This window comes from Opisthocomus hoazin, chromosome 8 (assembly GCF_030867145.1).
Source record: "Opisthocomus hoazin isolate bOpiHoa1 chromosome 8, bOpiHoa1.hap1, whole genome shotgun sequence".
NCBI lineage: Eukaryota > Metazoa > Chordata > Aves > Opisthocomiformes > Opisthocomidae > Opisthocomus > Opisthocomus hoazin.
The window spans coordinates 66,375,264-66,394,348 of record NC_134421.1 but is presented as its reverse complement, the minus strand read 5'-3'; the positions used below and the strand labels follow the sequence as shown (position 1 = coordinate 66,394,348).

The 19,085-nt window shown below is 46.8% G+C and overlaps 1 protein-coding gene across 2 annotated transcripts in view; it reads right to left on the bottom strand.

Annotated features, from left to right (window-relative positions):
- Positions 1-19,085, bottom strand: part of FAM107B (family with sequence similarity 107 member B) — a 133,365-nt gene that overhangs the window by 60,469 nt on the left and 53,811 nt on the right. The window contains exon 1 of one of the 2 annotated variants that reach the window (XM_075429080.1): positions 1,689-1,857. The exons of the other annotated variant lie outside the window; for it this stretch is intronic. The gene's annotated coding sequence lies outside the window, so the exon portion shown is untranslated. Of the gene's footprint in view, positions 1-1,688; positions 1,858-19,085 lie in introns of those variants that run through there. 2 annotated transcript variants of the gene reach the window in all.

The window sequence follows — 19,085 nt, the reverse complement described above, 5'->3', positions numbered from 1 at the left end:
AGAAAGGAGAAAGCAAGCAGGAAAGCATCTGAAGGACCTGATGAGATGATTCTCCCACCTCTACCCCTTACTTCTGGGAAGCATCAGCACAGCATTTAAATTAACAATACTTAAGCGTCGAAGGCAAAAGAGCAACATTACTCTTGAGCATTTTGGACTCCGAAAAACACAAGCGACACTTCACCTGCCAAAATCATCCCTGGCAAAACTCCACTGACATCAGTGGAACTACACCAAGCATGAAATTGGCTGACAGTTCCTTTAAGACAATAAAGGCTTTGTTTTAGGAGATATGGGGCATTTGTGGTTCTTTTTAATAAAGCCCAGCAGACAATTGTTTGTTGTCCCTGAGCAAATATTGCTGACAATAAGCAAGCAGCTATCACATTCATAGTACGTGCTGTCTGTCCATATATTGCTAGGAAAACAACCATCAATAAAGCAAGAGATTCTCCATGTCCTGTTCATATCATAGGGAAATTAAAGGCCGTTTAAATGCCTCTCAAATTGCCTACAAGATCCACAAGCAATTACTCCCACTTTTAACAACATTCTTCCATGCTTCTACTTCTCTGCCAAGTCGATGCAAGTTAAATATCCTCACTGGTGCTACAGGATTTAGCGCACACATAGACGTACCACAACACAGAACAGCACCGCTGCCAGAGAGTTATTCAACAACACTCCCACCACAAACTACACACAGCAACCACATTATGCTCGCACAGAAGCACCTTTTCCTCGTTTTGTTGCATTTTTGTTTGACTACGCAAATTCTCAACAAAACCCGAAAAGTTCACAAGTCCTGCCTCTCCCTTGAGTTCGCTACAAGCACTGCCCCGAACTTACAGGACCAGACTCCACTCCAACGCCAGCCACGGCACAGTATCGATACATGCCAGAACCCATTAAGTTATGGAAAAACAAACCCAATGGAAGAAGCAAACAAGTATTTAAGTCACAGAGAGCTCCTGCATCGCACCCCTTCCCCTTGTGAGCCCCCAAAAGACAACGGCCACGCTGCCTCTGAACCCAGCGCATGGGAAAATGGGGACATTGGGACTCTCGGGGCCGTGGAGGGAAACTCTGACAGAGCCACACTGGGAGCGATGGAAGGATGGGGAGACGGCACAAGGCCTCGGGGCTTTCGGTTCTTCTAAAAATTTTGTCAGGAAGCACCCACTGGCCACCTCAGAAGTTCAGCTGCTCCGAATCCTCATTTCACAGGGCGCAACATATAAGAAATAAGATTTGTGTGGGTTTTAGTCAGTTTTCCTTTTCCACGTCTCCTTTCACCCCAGCCCCACCAGGCTGCAGCCCACAGACCCCGCCGGCTTCCCCGGCCTCAGCGAAGAGCCCCCGCTGAACCCAAGCTGCCCCACGGGCCCCACAGCCCCGCCGGGCCGGGGACCCGGGGAGCGCCCGGGCTCCCCGCTCCGCCGCTCCCCTCGTGTTCTTCGGCAGAGCCGCGGTGGATGAACTCCCCGAATTCCCCCTCACGAAAGAAGGGGCCGGGACGGGGCTCTCCCGCGGGCCTCGCCGAGCCCTCCCGCGGCGGCTCCCCGACAGCTCCCCCGGCCCTCCCGCCGCGGACCCTCGCCGGGAGCCGCCTCCCTTTAGCCACCCGCCGCCGTCCCGTCCCGTCCCGTCCCGTCCCGCGCCTTTGTGTGAGGAGACACGGCACCTACCTCACTGGGCGGCTCTCCCCTCCCGGCAGCACGGAAGACGAGCGCGGGGAGACCCCGAGACGCCCGGCGGGAGGAGGGACGAAGGGAACCCAACAGCCACCCGCTCGCTGCCCGCCCCGCCACAGCACGGAGCCGGCCCAGCCTCGCCTGAGGGGAGCGGCGGGGCGGGGCGGGGCGGGCCGGGGGCGGGGCCGCCGCTGAGTCACCGCCGAGGCCGCCCGGCCGCCTCCTTTGTTGTCAGGAGTGGAGATACCCGGGGGGGCGAGGGGGGCCTGGCTGGGTGGAAATCCCGAGAGGAGCGGGGAGGAAAGGGGGGGGGTTTGGAGGCGGAGGTGAGCCCCGTGGCCCGGGCCTGCCCCTCCGGGAAGGGCAACACGCGTGCGGTGCCCGCGGGCGGTTTCCAAGCGCCTGCCGAGGCCGGTGGTTCTCTGGAGCAGCCCCTCTTCTCGCGGCAGAGGAGTCTCCCAGCCGTGCCTTCGTGTAAGGGGCTGTGAGGGTGCTGAGGGGACTGGGGCATCTCTCCTAGGGGGAAAGGCTGAGGGAGCTGGGCTTGTTCAGCCTGGAGAAGGCTGAGAGGGGACCTTAGAAATGCCTCTAAATATCTGCAGGGTGGGTGTCAGGAGGACAGGGCCAGACTCTTTCCAGTGGTGCCCAGCGACAGGACAAGGGGCAACGGGCACAAACTGAAGCAGAGGAAGTTCCATCTGAACAAGAGGAAGAACTTCTTCCCTTTGAGGGTGACAGAGCCCTGGCACAGGCTGCCCAGGGAGGTTGTGGAGTCTCCTTCTCTGGAGACATTCAAGACCCACCTGGACGAGGTCCTGTGCAGCCTGCTCTGGGTGACCCTGCCGAACCCCCAACAGGGGTTGGACTAGATGACCCACAGAGGTCCCTCCCAACCCCACCACTCTGTGATTCTGTGTCATTAACTTTCCCCACGTGGGTCCTTGCCCCATTCCATGGCCCGGTGCCCTGTCCCCCATGGGTGCTTCCACCGGTCACTCCTCTGCAGGGGTTACGGTCCCCACTCTGCGTGCAGACCCACCCAAGTAAGGGGCCAAGAAACGGCGGCCAGCCAGCCAAAGCGTGCCTCAGCATGCCCCAAAATCTGTCTGGTGGCGAGCAATGGAGACGTTGCGGAGCCTGGGACACAACACAGACTTTGGGAATGAACCCAGAAAAAAAAGACAGACCTTTGGGGATCAAATGTGTGTTGATGCTTTGGCGTGCGTACTTGGAGTTGAATCGATATCTTTTGTATATTTGTCACTAGGTTTCTTCTGCGTTTCTTCAGAGCCGATGACTTGAATCACAGCAAAGTGACAGAAGCCACTGGAGTTACCCCAGGGATGGAAACCTTCAGGCTCAGCTGAGGAGATCAGGCACTCGAGGAGCTCAGGAACGTGAGGAGCTGAACATTCAACGTCGCTTGGGCTGTGGAGACAGACCCTTCCCCTCCAAAAACCCCCAACGCCAAGAAGTCCCTGCAGGAAGAACGTTGGGTGCTCAGTAGATGGTGCTATTTCCACCAAATCTGTCCTAAATAATCCATTGCCCCGCTATGGTAAGGGGCATGAGTGGGTAGGGAGGGATATGTTTTGTGTGAGGGAAAGGCCGAAATCCTGGGGGCTGGTACCAAAAGGCTGCTCAGGTCTTTGTGTACAGCTGTTCTTTCTTTCACTAGGGAAGAAAAGACAGCCTGGGTGAAACCTAACCAATAGATGAAATTCAGAGCGTGGGTGGCCACTGTCAGTTCTGGTTTGATTTGAGTGTGTTGCCGAGCACCAACCTGTGCAATCAGACCTACGCCGTGAACAAACAAAACATTATAAAATACTGCCTGCTCCTCAAAATTCACCAACGGCATCACAAGTTGGGCACTCATCTGTGTCGTCCGTGGTCACAGTGTCAGCCCTGGCTATGGCCAGCCTCCTTCCCCAGGTGCCCTTTCCTTCACAGGAGTGTTCTGAGACATAGTTGTTCCCTATGTGATGCCCATGGACACCATATGGAGTCAAACCTCATAAAAATGGATTTTTTTTTATTAAATGCAGTACAGTGATGTGTCTAGATGAATGAGGGAGTATAAACATTGGATTGCTCCTTGTTCTACAAGCAACCCTCCACCTGAAGCACGGGAGGGGGAAACGATGTTTGACCAGGGAATTGCAAACGGCAAAGAAAGAAAATGAACTGCAAGGCCAGCTGGAATGCTGGACTTCCCTATCTTTTGCATTCTTGACCCTGCAGACCCCTCTGTATCATTTCTGTATGTAAGAATTAACCATTTGTATTCTAAAGAGACTTTGTAGTCCTGATGATGTTTTATCTCTGTTGCCTTAGACCCCGCACAGGCAGTTGTCCCTGCTCTGAAATCTGACCCTTTACATCAGAGAACCCCAACCCTGTCTCAGCTCAGACAGCTGCTTTGCTGCGATATGTACCATCTCCCCAGCAGATCCTGCACATCCACACCTTTAAATGGAATGCAACACTTTGCTGAAGCTACCAAAAACTTCTGTGTATCTTGCCACAGCTTGTCAAAGGAGCACAGGCATTTTTCATGGTGATAGCTACTTTGTTCCAGCGTTACCTTCAGTTTAAGTGTGTGGTTACCTGGTATCACTGGCCACACCAGGTGCAGACTTAGAAAATCCCCTCCCCACACATACTATCAGCTTGTGCTCCGTGAAATGACTATAATGCCGTGCAACCCCTAAGCTGCCATGGTTGTATCTAGACTTGAAAACTGTTGCTGGACATAAGCAACGAAGAGGAAGATTTGGGAGAGAGGCAGAAAGTTGAAAGGGCTCCCTGAGAACACATCTGAGAACCAGCGATGGCCGAGATCAACCTGTTATCCTAGAGTCTTATGTCCCCACGCGGTGCCTCGCACGAGACAGTGGTCAAATGACAGCTCTGAGTCAAAAGTCTCACAGGGATACCTTGCGTCATCGGGTTGCCAGTTTTTGAGCTACTGGGTACCTCAAGCCTGTGCTTGGGGACAGTGAGTCAGGCCAGCTCAGCTCCAGCTCTAAGTGAGGAACAGGGACACATGAGGAGTCAGTGTTGTCTCCCATCTGCGAGCTACTCAGGTTCTAGGTGTTCCCTTTCCATCTTTAAGGCAACATCATTTGTGCCTCATGCCTCTTGACCACATGAAAATTACAGTGTGGGGTTCATGCGATACAGAATTTTGGCCACAACTGCCTTTTACTCATGACAAGCCTTCTCCCTCCAGCACTGTGGGTAACGAAACTCTAGAAAGCGCTTGAGAAGGCCTCAGGGATCTTTCTAGATGAAAGATACAAATGTAAGACATTGCCAGTTTATTTTAAATGAAAACCAGCGTATTGGAACCCAAACCAGGAATAAACTGGCTGCACTTTAGAACAACTCTCTGACAGAGTGATGCACTGGAAATACTTAACAAGATAAATCCCTTTTTTATTAACATTATAGCCAAAAGTATATAGTCATTCTGTTGTATAAGTGTCATGGGATGTATGTGGTATGTCATTTGGCATTTGGGTATCCTATGAATCAAGCATTATGTATTTTAATTGCTTGTTGGTGTTTGCATTTCTTTTCAGTCAAACTGCACAATTAAAAGCAAAATCATCCTTTAACTACTTGAGTTGTCCTCTTTGTGGGCCAGGGAATTGCATTTTACTCCATGCCTGCACCATACCTGGCCTTTGAGTGTTCCCATAATCTAACCTTAAATAATAACAACAATTTTACTGTGCCAGAAACAAAGTGGAGTACAGAGTCAGCAGCTGTGGGATTTCCCTTGCTTAGTTTTAGCTGTCTGAAAGCAGCCATCTCCTCTCAGCAGGTCGTGTGGGCTGGGGGAGAGGTGGGCACCTCCGGAGGAGACTCATGCCTCCCACCTTAGGTGTCTGCATCAGAGTTGGATTAATTGCTTCTGGAAGTGCTCCTGCTCGTTATACAAGGCAGCAGCCTGACAAGCTTCAGCTAGATGCCTTCCTCAGAAACTCTTTAGCTGTGTGTAATTCCTTTACCCAAAGTGGCAAAACGCCTCCCCATTGCCTGCTCCCGTTTGTTAACAAGAGGTGAGCGCTGCCTGTATACCAGTGCTTTTATTCCACGTACCTTGGAGACGCACTGAAAGTACAGGAGAGGTTTTGGGGTTTTGGGAAACCAAAGGGAAAGTGGTTTTCTTTATTCCAATATAGCCACTTTAAATATTTTTTTTCTAGATTTTTAATTTAATCAAAGTAAATCAACTGGAATGCAGGTTGCTATGAAGGTTTTTTCCAGACCATAATTCTGCAGAAACATCAGTTAAGTATCTGAAGAAACATCTGCTACGCACATAGCTGTATAAATATATATAGGAGCTGAACAATATGACTTTTGAGTTTGCAGGATTTTCTTTACACAAAGCAAGGGGCATAAAAGGGATTTCCTCCAAGTTTTCCTGTGTATTAATAATGAAGATCAGGATGCCACCTTTGTTTCCTCCCCTTCTGAGCATACAGTGAAAGGAAATGGTTCTGGATCGAATCACAAAGAGCAGTGGGAAAAAAAACAGACTACACTCCACGCTGGCACTCAGAAGTTTAATTATCCAGCGTGCTGCATCTTTATGGAAGAAGGAGACAGACAAATCCCATATGTTAATAGCTGGCCCCCTGTGGCTGACCTTTGGCTCAAATATTCCATATTGTGGTTAATGTTGCACAGTTGGATCCAAAACATGCTCATTCCCCGGGCTGCAGAAAAAAAAGGGGGATTTAATTCACCTTCCAACCGCAGAATTTCATTTGATCACTCTTTTGGAGCCTGATTTTATCCCTGCGTGTAGGCTGGCCTCTGAAGAGCTGTTTTGCGCTTTCTGAACTAGGACTCTGCGGATCCAAATTTTTGTACATTCTCTGTTACTGTCTGTCTGGACAACCTGAAATAAGTCATTTTGCCTCAGTTTCTGGTCTAGTAGAACAGCGAAAACAACTGCAACTTCCTTGCAGACACAGTTTGCAATTTGCAGATAGAAGACAGCAAACAAGGTTCCTCCTCAGACAAAATTAGATATTGACCTCTAGAATGTAGAGGTTTCACAAGATTAGGTCAGAAAACCATAGCTGCACTTGGATCATGGTTTTTTGGCCACCTTCTACCCCTTCTTGCAGTCCTTATCTGTCCATAGATTGTGTCTGTCTTCCCACGTCACTGTAGTAACCTTACATCATTCTAATACCATAAACTCTACCGCTGGCCCTGGCACAGAGAAGCAGGCATCAGGAGTTCTGAGCCTATGTATCAGTTTCATCCCGAAGGACACAGGATCTGTGGACATGATACGCATCCCATATATTACAAATACACAGCGCGTAGCATCCATGGCACCTTTCTGGGGAAATCAGATCCTCAAACGTATGGTAACAGGGGGGCTCAGGGTTGTAACGCAGAACATTTTAATGGACTAAAACAACATGTCACTGGCATCTGCTATAGGGCAAAACCCTTGAGGTGCTGAGATTAGCAATACCAGAATTCTTCCCCATTTGACTTCTCTGGGGTCAGGTCTGACATAGAAAGCCTCATCCGTTGCTAATTAAAGCCATTGCTAAAATTGCCACAGCCTTCAAGTGAGTTTGGACTGAGCTCTCGTTTCTGCCTTCCTGCTAGATAAGATGAAGCAGCAAAGTTTGATGAAGGCTCGGATACTGCTCCTTTTCCCATGGAGATCACAAGGAATTTTGCTGGGACTGGGCCTGTGAAGACATGCCCAGCTGTCTTCTCAGGGATGACATAGAAAAGTCTATGAAAATACAGCTGTAATAGCTGGAGACAGAGAAAAACGTGAGACAAAGCCTCTGAGGAGGTCTGTCCCTACCTCCAGCCAGGAGGACATCTGGACTGTTGCGCAGGCTGGGCAGATTTTTCCATTTCCAAGCTGTTTTATTTACCAAAGATGACAGGCTGTTAGCAGACTGTACTCAGGGTGGCCTTACAGCAATTGGAGCAATCTCATATCATTTCCCACTAAAGCAAATAATGAAGTGCTCTTTCCCTCATGAAAGGAAAGACAGACAGATATCCTGCATGGTCAGAACCATAAAGTACATGCAAATTGCAAGTGGCAAGTAGCTTTTTTTCTGTCTTTCATGTAGTAGTGATTGCACTCCAACGACTTTACATGGGCCACATACACACTTGCAGAGGAACATGCACATGGATCGAGACTCTAGCGTCTTCCATTACAGGATCTCAAAGTGCTGGTTAAACCTAACAACTGCAAGAAATCAATAGCCATGCCATTTCCAGCATGCCTATCATCAGAATACATAAGCACATCTAATTTAGAGATGAAAAACTACAGATTTTCATTTTCCAAGAACTGCCAACCCTAGCTGAAGTTAATGGGAGCCTTGGATATCACCAAAACTGAAAATAAAGTGAAAAAAAAGAAAAAAAACCCACATTATACCTGCTGGCATTTGACATCTAAAAGCAGAACGTTTAATCTCTAGGTGTCGAGTTCCCTACATTTCTATGTGGGATTTCCTATGCAGAAATCCAGGAACACGGGTCCTGCTATGCAGAGCAGTGAGTCTTGTGTAAGCAAAAAATCTCAGACCCTCTGTGTAAGCTCTGCGAAACCAGTGGGTACATGCATGGCACGCCCAAATAGTTTTGAGCGTGTGCAAGTCCCCTTGCATGGGCAGATTAGCCCTGCTTATCAGACCACAACAGTTGCTGAGCACAGAGAAATCCTTAATAATAAGCCAAGCTGCCCTGGTTTTCCATGAATTCCTAGAAAAACAGAACAAGCCACAGGATGGCAGATGATGTAGAGAAGTGGTAGCATTGACAGAGACACCCAAGGCAACACGCTGAGCTAGCAGCAATTCCGGCAACAAGAGTCAGAGCTCCTGGTTCTCACTATCCCAGTAACAGGTAGGTTGCACACTGGAGTGCGTCTCCGCTCCAGAACCGGTTCAGGTCTGTGATCTGCGTGTGACATCTCTGGCTGGCTCAGGCACGTCTTAGGCAGTCACACTGTGAAATTCTGCCTGCATTATCTCTGGCTCTGCATGCTGCTAGGACTTCTAGGATTATTCTTCCTGGGGAAGTTGTGCTAAAAGAACTTCAAAGTCTCTCTGATTCTTTCTCGGTGAGTCATTCATCACGGGAGTGCTTGCCTTGGTCCTCTAGACACATGGGGAAAACTGTGGGAAGAAACTGAAGAGACATAGTAAATGAGTTAGCATCCCAGGGGAAAGCAGAGCCACAGCCTGCACTTCCAACCATGGCTTCAAAGCCAGGTGACAGTGTATTGTGTACGATCAAGAAGGAAAGTATGGGGAACAGAGTATTGGAGCCTTCAACGGCGGCTGGTGAAGGCACAGTGTAGCACAATAGATCCATTTCAGCGTAATCAGCTTATGATCTGAGCTGAGTCTCTAGTCACCAATTCTAGTACAAATAACAACAAAGAGTAATGACAGCAAGACAAGCAATTAACAGAAATAGGTTTTCAACTTTTTTCCTGGTTTCCCACTTGAAATAAATCATTATTCTGTCCCTCACTCTTCATTTTTATTGTCTACCCCCTGTGGTTTAGTAACCAGCTGGCATTCCTTATAAAGAAATCTGCAGGCTGATTGAGGCTGTGGCTACCCTGAAGTCCTCTGAGGCTTTCTTATTGACTGACCATATCTTAGATAAGGTTGCCAGTAAATTATAGCTCTGCTTAAGAGCATCTGCCTCAGGGCTGTTTTCCCCTCATTATAGAACCTGATCTAATCCTGCATGTCTCTTCAATTATTGGAGAGTACAATTCAAGAAGTGGCTTCCCCAGTGAACATGAAATGAGATAAGCCATTCCTAAGTAGGGTAAACGTGAATACTCAAGAGTGAAGCTAAGCATTTCCAGGCCAGATTCCTTCTGATTTCCATGTGGTTTCCAATGGAATAACACACCACCACTCACGTTAATGTTGACTGTTGTTTCACCACAAAAATTAGTTAGAAATTGGATGTCCATACACCTGTCAGGAGAACTACTTGTAAGTATTTCTCTCTGCAAGAGCCAGGTGTGTGACAATTCAGGTGACAATCCTAGGAAAGGTACTGGGTAAGTCACTTGCTTTAGACTCTCCCGTCTGCCACAGAAGGCCTTGGGAGATGCTTCATATCAGACAGCAATCAGAAAAGCAACAAGCTTATCTTAACATTTTCATGTGTCAGGGAGATAAATAATGTCCTGGACTGCAGGATGAGTTCAACACATCAGTGCTGATGGAGATGAGTTAGTCCAGTTCATAGCTCCATGAATGAAAATATCTCATGCTGTGGAAGCATCCTACCACACTGAATAAAAGGCAAATTAAAGGAGACTCTTAGTGCTCTGGTTGGGTCAGTACCTACTCCAGGTTCCAGCAACTGAGACAAGTGCCATCACTTTCTGTGGCCTTCCACACATATCAAAACACCAATGTCCACCTTTGCAGGTCCTGCCTGAGCTCTGGCCCTTCTTGAACCTTGCCATTTGTGAACACCCTTTCTCTTTCACCCATGCGTTAAGTTTCCTGTTGTCCTTATACAAATCTAACAAGCATGTTTCAGCACTAGTAGAGAGCTGACATTTATTTACAGCTTTGTATTTTCATCTGGATAAATAGGAAGATAGAGAAGGATTTGTCTCTTTCAGGGGCAAATGTACATCTAGCAACAGAATTAATGAAATCTGTGAGCCCAAATCAAGGTTATATGGCAGTTTGACTCAAGGTAACATTAATGACTTATTCTACTTGTGCATTAAAAACCCAGATTATGTATAGTCCACAGCATTTCTTTCTGACTAAGGGAAGTTTATTACTCACCCTGCTCCACATACAGAGTGAATTTTGCCATTGCCGGTGGGAAATGAACAAGTTGTCTCATTGCTGCTATCATCTACGTGTGCCGTTCTTTAAATCATTAATTTGTGCCGTGGAGGGCAAGCTAGATTGGGATGTCAGATGACAGAAGAAGGAGCACTCATCTGAGGACACGGTGGGACTACACACAGGTCATCCTTCCTCAGCCTCAACCTATGGTGCCAGCCCAAGGAAGCGCTGTCTGTCCTGTGGACAGGCCTTGTAGGATCCTCTTGGAAACCTCTTTTCGCACACTTCCTTCCGATTGGTCATAGTATAAAGACATAAAAAGACTGTAAGAGTGGCTGCTATGTTCAGATTACAAATCTGTCTAGACCCATCTCTGGCAGTGAACAAAAGTAGATGCCCAGGGAATACTACAAGAAAAGGGCAAACATACCTGATACCCCAGTCACAGCCTCCAGCCACCCCCAGCTTCCTGAGCTGCCTGTAGATCTCCACTAATTCCTACAAATAGATGTAGATTTCTATAAATAACTCTCAACAGATCTTTCCCCTTGCACCTGTCCAGCCTCCCCTTAAATTCACATAAGATTTTGGCAATGTCTTTTGGCAAGCATTTACAAAGCTCAACAGTCTTCTCCTAGGAGAGCATACTGTGCTACCACTGGTTAGCAATAAGTTTTGTAACTGTTAATCACTATCACTTAGTACAATTTTCCTTATAGGAAACATGATCCTACAAAGAATGGAGGAAAACTTCTACAGGCTTCACTGGTGCTGGATCTGAGCAGTGTGGTCTGACCCAAGTGCCCTCAGCAAGAGATTTTTAATTTTAGTTAGGTCTACAATTCCTGACTGACAGAAAAATTATTCAAAATTAAAACTTGGTCAAAGTGAGTTTTAACCTCTCCTAAGCAGCCAGTATCCCTTAATGCCGTTCTGGGTTTGTAATACTGCTTTGGTTTCTAGCAGAATGCATCAAAAAGTTGATTTCCTTTCAAAAAAGCTACAGAATGTTTCTTCAGGAAAGATGAAAGGATGGATGCTAATGAATGGTGAGTGGGGCTGCACCACTACAAACAATTATGGAAACAAATAGGTCCAATAAAAAGCTCTGTTCTCATTTACATGGCTACAGCGCTCATCTAGCTAAATTGTGGCCCCTTTTATCAACGGATTTAAATCCAGATGATCTCCTTGTAATTCCCTCAAATTTATACCAGTTGTAGTCTGGTTTTGATCAGCTATTTTCTACTGTGCTGTTAACTAAGGCAGAGGTACCCTGAAAACACAGTACACTTCAGTGAACTCCTTTATTTATGTACTTATAGAGAACTTCAATATTTCCCCAAACTAGACATGCCACCATGACCCACATAGTCAATATGTGTTGCATTTGCATTCTTTTATAATGCAAGTCAGTTGTAGAGTTGCATACAAACAGACCTCAGGGGGCCCTGGCCTCCCAGCTGTATTAAATAAATCCGCGTAGGCACAAAAGAGGAAGAAAAGGAAACAAAAAGCTTCCTGCTAGCTTTTCCTGGAAGCATAGAAGTAAAATAATTCCCTTTAGTGTCCTGTGGAAATAAAGGATAGTCAGAAAACATCAGAAACAAACCTTTACAAAAATACAGTCCTAGAAGTGAAATAGTAAACATCTTGCCCATAGAGAGGAATGGAGTTTTCCGAGTGCATTTGCTCACCATCACGGCCCTGCAGAAATCACTTCATCTTTACTCAGACTACATGTCCTCTTACTGTGGAAACCTGAAGGGAAAGTGCACCACTTGAATGGACATAGTTACAGGGGGTGTTTTTGGCAGTAGTTTATAGAAACTCCTCTGCCCTGTTTCACTCAGTTGCAATTTATGTCTTTATTGGTACACATACAATACTCAAGCTGACTCTGATCTGATAAAAGGAGCTATTTAGACCTAATGTCTGGTTTTCTTGCAAAGTATTTAAATGAAATCGTGAAAACAATTTTGCTTCAGTTTAAAATCAAACATTTTTTCAGGGTTTGTTCATGTATTAACCAAAAACCACATGCCTTCCTAAAACTTTTGACAAATATTTCCATTTAGTCTAAAAACTCGTTTCTGGGAAAAAACTTCTTTTGGAGATGCCAGTTCTTCTAGAAAAACTGACATTAGACTCACGGTGATCCTGGGCAGACCCTGTAATGTCAGTTTGTTCTTCCTTTTGGGCACCTCCTGTGCATGAAGCCCTGGACAAATGGCATATCCATTGCCTTTAACACCAAGGCATCCCCTGTGTGTATCTCATTGTCTCTGTTCCCTGGATTTAATGGCAGTGGAGGGATATTTCATTCATCTTCGATGACGCGTGGTGTTTTTCCATATGACCCTTTCCAGAAAGAGACCAAATGGAAAATCAATGGGGTTTTTTTTAGAATCATAGAATCATAGAAAGTTTTGGGTCGGAAGGGACCCCTAGAGGTCATCTAGTCCAACCCCCCCGCAGCGAGCAGGGACACCACTAAGTAGATCAGGTTGCTCGGAGCCCTGTCCAACCTGGTCTTGAATGTTTCCAGGGATGGGGCCTCCACTACCTCTCTGGGCAACCCGTTCCAGTGTTTCACCACCCTCATTTTAAAGAATTTCTTCCTTATATCTAGCCTAAACCTACCCTGTTTTAGTTTAAAACCATTACCCCTCGTCCTGTCACTGCTGTCTCTACTAAAAAGATTGTCCCCATGTTTTCTATAGGCTCCTTTTAAGTACTGAAAGGCTGCAATCAGGTCTCCCCGCAGCCTTCTCTTCTCCAGGCTGAACAAGCCCAACTCTCTCAGCCTGTCCTCATAGGAGAGGTGCTCCAGCCCTTGGATCATTTTTGTAGCCCTCCTTTGGACCCGCTCCAACAGTTCCATGTCCTTCTTGTGCTGAGGGCTCCAGAGCTGAGCGCAGTACTCCAGGTGAGGTCTCACCAGAGCAGAGTAGAGGGGCAGAATCACCTCTCTCGACCTGCTGGCCACGCTTCTCGTGATGCAGCCCAGGACACTGTTGGCCCTCTGGGCTGCCAGCGCACATTGCCGGCTCATGTCCAGCCTTTCGTCTATCAGTACCCCCAAGTCCCTCTCAGCAGAGCTGCTCTCGATCCTTTCATCCCCCAGCCTGTATTGGTACTGTGGATTACCCCGACCCAGGTGTAGGACCTTGCACTTGGCCTTGTTGAACCTCATGAGGTTCACACAGGCCCATTTCTTGAGATTGTCCAGGTCCCTCTGGATGGCATCCCGTCCTTCTGGCATATCAGCTGCACCACTCAGCTTGGTGTCATCTGCAAACTTGTTTGTGTATGTATTACAGGATGGATTTTGGAGAGGGAAGCTCAGTAGTGTTTAGTCATGGCCCTTTGGTTTTGTCCACTGATTTCATTGTCCTGGTCTCACAGCACCCAGTCGAGACACGCATTTCGTTAGTAATTAAGCGAATGGAAAATGGCTGGCAAAAGTTTGGCCCATGGCACATTTCATTTCACAGACCGCTGAGATCAAGGGATCAGAGAGAGCAAGCTGAAGCTTACCATGTGTCACTAGCCCTCCGAGGACCTGCCACGCTTGCTTACAAACGTGATTTTACCAGTTCAAGCACTGAGTCTGAAGCCCTGTTTGCATATGACAGCATATGCCAGATGAGTTTTGTTTTGCAAAATCCAAAGTGGGAATGACCGGGATGTAATCAAAAGTCCCTGACTGGGAAGGGTTAGATAAATGATTCTAGGTTCAATCCATCTCCTTTGTTAATCTTATTATTCAATGACTGCTTAGAGCCATCCCATGCTCATTTAAACTAAATACATAACCCAATTAAAACAATCCTGAGCTATCTAGATCGACAAAAGCAGAGGGAATCCCAGTGCTTCTGACATTTCGGATCGTTCAGGCCTCCAGAGTATGAATATCTATATTGCTATCTTATCTTCTTTCATCTCAACCATCATTCATAAATTGCACATATGGGTTAGGAGGTTGTCATATTTCATACATGGTGCAATAGTTCCAGCTAATTTCTTTAGTAAACCAGCACCTACAGACATTACTGGATACTGAAATCCCCTGGTATGGCTCTATGTCCAACTACAGGATACAGGACTTAGGTCTGCAAATCCACTTGGGTCCCTGGGGTCATGGGCATGTGTTGAAGTGATGGCAAGAAAGGACAGAGGAAAAGGGTGGAGTTGGAAATATTCGGTCCATCCGCACAACGGCTTTCCTAGTAGAGCTGGAGCCTTACCAAAGGCCTGATGGCTCTCTTTTGCTGTAGGAAATAATCTGCTAACTAGAGAGTTCACAGTGGAAGCAAACAAGGAGAAGGGGGTAGTTAGGCTGAAACAATGAAATGCTTTTCTCATCAACTGTGCTTAAACCCAGCTGCAAGTTGATCTGTTTGCTAGGAACAGGCAAGTAAGATCTTTCCAGGGGATTCTCACAAGGTTGCGACTAAAAGCAAGGAATGCTCAAGAAATTAAAGTGAAAACTTAACTAAAACAAGGGCAAAAAACTCATGGCAAACACAGAGCTCAGCAAATAACTCCATGGATATAATTTCTTCCATGGATTTTGTACCATTTAAGTTCACAAACTGTTCATGAACAGATTGCAAAATTAAAACAAGCAAACAAATGAGAAAACATTTATTCATTGTTGGAATAATTGATATACAATATGTTACGAGTTAGAGATAATTCTTGGTCTCCAAATTGTATCAGCCAGGATCGCATGACTGTATTAATTTGCACTGCATAACTGTCATACGAGTCAGATGGCTCTGCAGGACTTGAAACCACCACAAGTCATCTCAGTGGTGAATGGAAAGCTTTGACATATCAAAGACAGTGGAGGACTTAGTGGAGCCAGGGAAGAGAAGACAGAGAAAGACAACTTAAGTCAAGGAGATGGAGCAGCTGCCTTACAAGGAGAGATGGGAAAGGCTGGGGGACCCTTCAGTTTGGAAAAAAGGCAGCTGAGAAGGGATACGACTGAGTTCTACCAGCTCACAAAGGTGGTGGGTAAGGTCAAAGGACAAAGTGATCCACCCATCCCTCAATACTATAACCAGTACAGCACCCCAAGAGCTGCTTCTTGGGGGGGTCCACTGAGCTGATGCATTTCTGCCAGGGGTGCTCTGCCCAGCAACAGAACAGCACCAGGGAAGGCAAGCAGGCCTCCCAGCTAAAACAACGGTTGTGGCCAGAAGGTGATGGAGGAAGACTTGCAACTAGACCATCGATCAGAGCATTCAGGCATTTCTTATGTCCTTTATCTATTTGCTGTGGGGTGCCCTTCACACAGGATAACTAACCTGTAAACAAAATGCCTCCCAGTTGTATAAACTTGCACAGGTGTGGAAGAATATGCAAGTGACACCATCACAGCCCACCTTGATTTTGGTGTGAACAGTTCAGGTCAGATGGCACATCCCTGCTCATCTGCTTGGACTAGCACATGGTTTCCTCACCTCTGTGCCTGGGAAGATCATGGAACAGGTCCTCCTAGAAGCTATGCTAAGGCACATGGAGGACAGGGAGGAGATTCGAGACTGCCAGCATGGCTTCACCAAGGGCAAGTCCTGCCTGACCAATTTAGTGGCTTTCTATGATGGCGTGACTAGATCAGTGGACAACGGAAGAGCTATGGATGTGATCAATCTGGACTTCTGTAAAGCCTTTGACACAGTCCCTCACAACATCCTTCTCTCTAAATTGGAGAAATACGGATTTGATGAGTGGACTGTTTGATGGTTAAGGAGCTGGTTGGTTGGTCGCATCCAGAGGATAGTGGTCAATGGCTCGATGTCCAGATGGAGATCAGTGACAAGTGGTGTCCCTCAGGGGTCCGTACTGGGACCGGTGCTGTTTAACATTTGCATCAATGACTTAGACAGCAAGATCGAGTGCACTCTCGGCAAGTCTGCAGATGACACCAAGATGAGTGGTGCAGCTGATATGCCAGAAGGATGGGATGCCACCCAGAGGGACCCGGACAATCTCAAGAAATGGGCCTGTGTGAACCTCATGAGGTTCAACAAGGCCAAGTGCAAGGTCCTGCACCTGGGTTGGCACAACCCTCACTATCAATATAGGCTGGGGGATGAGGGAATTGAGAGCAGCCCTGCCGAGAAGGATTTGTGGGCACTGGTAGGTGAAAGGCTAGACATGAGCCACCAATGTGTGCTCGCAGCCCAGAAGGCCAACCATATCCTGGGCTGCATCAAGAGAAGCATGGCCAGCAGGTCAAGGGAGGGGGATTCAGCCCCTCTGCTTTGCTCTGGTGAGACCCTACCTGGAGTCCTGCGTCTAGCTCTGGAGCACCCAGCACAAGAAGGACATGGAGCTGGTGGAGGGGGTCCAGAGGAGGGCCACAAAGATGATCCAAGGGCTGGAGCACCTCTGCTGTGAGGAAAGGCTGAGAGAGTTGGGGCTGTTCAGCCTGGAGAAGAGAAGGCTGTGAGGAGACCTGATTGCAGTCTTTCAGTACCTGAAGGGAGCCTATAGGAAAGATGGGGGAAATATTTTCAGCAGGGCTTGTTGCGATAGGACAAGGGGTAATGGCTTTAAACTAAGGGAGGGTAGATTTAGACTACATATAAGGAAGAAATTTTTTACAATAAAGGTGGTGAAACACTGGAATAGGTTGCCCAGAGAGCTAGTGGAGGCCTCATCCCTGGAAACATTCAAGGAGAGGTTGGATGGTGCTCTGAGCAACCTGATCTAGTTGAAGACATCCCTGCTTACTGCAGGGGGTCTGGACTAGATGACCTCTAAAGGTCCCTTCCAACCCAAAGCATTCTATGATTCTATGATTCCTTGCTGGTCATGTAGGAGCTGGGCTTCCCAATGTCAGAAATGCTATGAATTCAAAGCAGTAGAATGAGTGGAATACTACTGCTTTCATTAGTAGAATGAAAGAAACTCAGGAAGACAGTAAATCTGATTTATTTGCTGTATGCACAGAGGCTCAGCTATAGGATGTTCTTGTGCTCATATCTTTGGTCAGTAGCAGACATCAAGGGTGAGGAGTGCGTTAATCAGTATGCAGCCTCCACAATGTGTTTTATATTCTCAGTTTGCTTTCCTGCTTTCCTGCTTTCCTGACACGGCTTTAAATTCCTCACAGTACTGATGAAGCTACTTCTCTTTCTCACCCACACCTTCTCCTTTCACTCCCCTGTGCCCTTTCACGCTCTGAATATGCATTTGAACCTGGCAGACACGGATCCCTGCTCTGCGACAGGGCCTTGACTTTTTTTCTTCGCTTTTTTTTTCTATTTTTTCTTCTTTTGCACCTGCAAATGATTGTGGGTGTGATTTTCTGTCATCAGTTATACAGGAGTATAATTTGTGCCTCTCAGAGGGCTTAGCAAAACTGCAGGCGCTGCTTCATTTGTGCCCAGTTCTGGAAAGCAAAAAGCACCTGCAATTATGCATCCATGGGTGCAAATTACAAGGATAATTCTCAGACAAGATTGGGAATTTTCCAGTGAGCTGGCTTTTTGCTGGGAAACAAAGAAAACAAAACTGATCTACCTGAGCTGAGGGTTTTTTTGTGGGAATGTTCACACCCGTTTCAACAATGATGGCATTTGTGGGATGAACCGCACAGCACGATAATCAGCTTTTTCCAACTCAGAATAGCAAGAACTCAGAATTTAGAGCATTTACTGAAGATGGGAGTGTCAATGTCAAATCTCTCTTTACCTAACTCACAACAAGTAATTGGTTCTGCAGTCACACATCTCCAGTACATGCCCTACCTGTGAGGCCACCAGTGATTCTTTCCCAATGTCTTCGGTTGAAGTTTTCTCACCTAAAATATTGAGTCAACTCTAGGAAGTCTGGCTGACTGCCTCAGCACCCACAGGACTTCTTAAGTCCATAAAAGACTAAGGGTCACAGCTGGGTCTTCATTTAGACAGGGCAAAGCCCTGGACAGTGCACGCTCAAACCTTTCTGACAAGCCATAAATGACTGAGTTGATGTTCCAAGTGATCACCTCCCTCAGAGTTTTGGCTTAGGGCTTTGGAGGCGTTCACACTGAGCAAAGGAGCTCCCAATAGTCTTTGCAGCTTGTGCATTTACCTAAAAACGTATTATCTTCAGGCAAAGCCCAGAGATCTGACTTCAGAACAAACCCTCCAGATTGAAAACAGTAGGAAACTTAAAATCCTAAACACATTATGGATCACCCCATGCATCCCACCTTCTCGAGGCAGAACAAAATAAAGATTTGGTAGTGTTGGTTTCTTAAATGCCTGTTAATAACTATAAATAACTTTGAAATTTAGGCAGGCTTAGTCCAGATGGCTTTGGGTAGTCCACGCTGTGGGCCATATCTGCCTGCTTTTTCTGTAGGAGGATACATATATTCATCTTTCTCCATGTGAGAAAACAGCGCACATCTTTTACAGCCCATTTCCCTCTTCCTAGAAGACTGTAATCACAAGAGTAAAACCAGCTGGTGCAGCCTCCAACAAACAGCCCTGGCCAGCTGTAGTTGAAGGAAACCTGGTAGAAAGGCCAT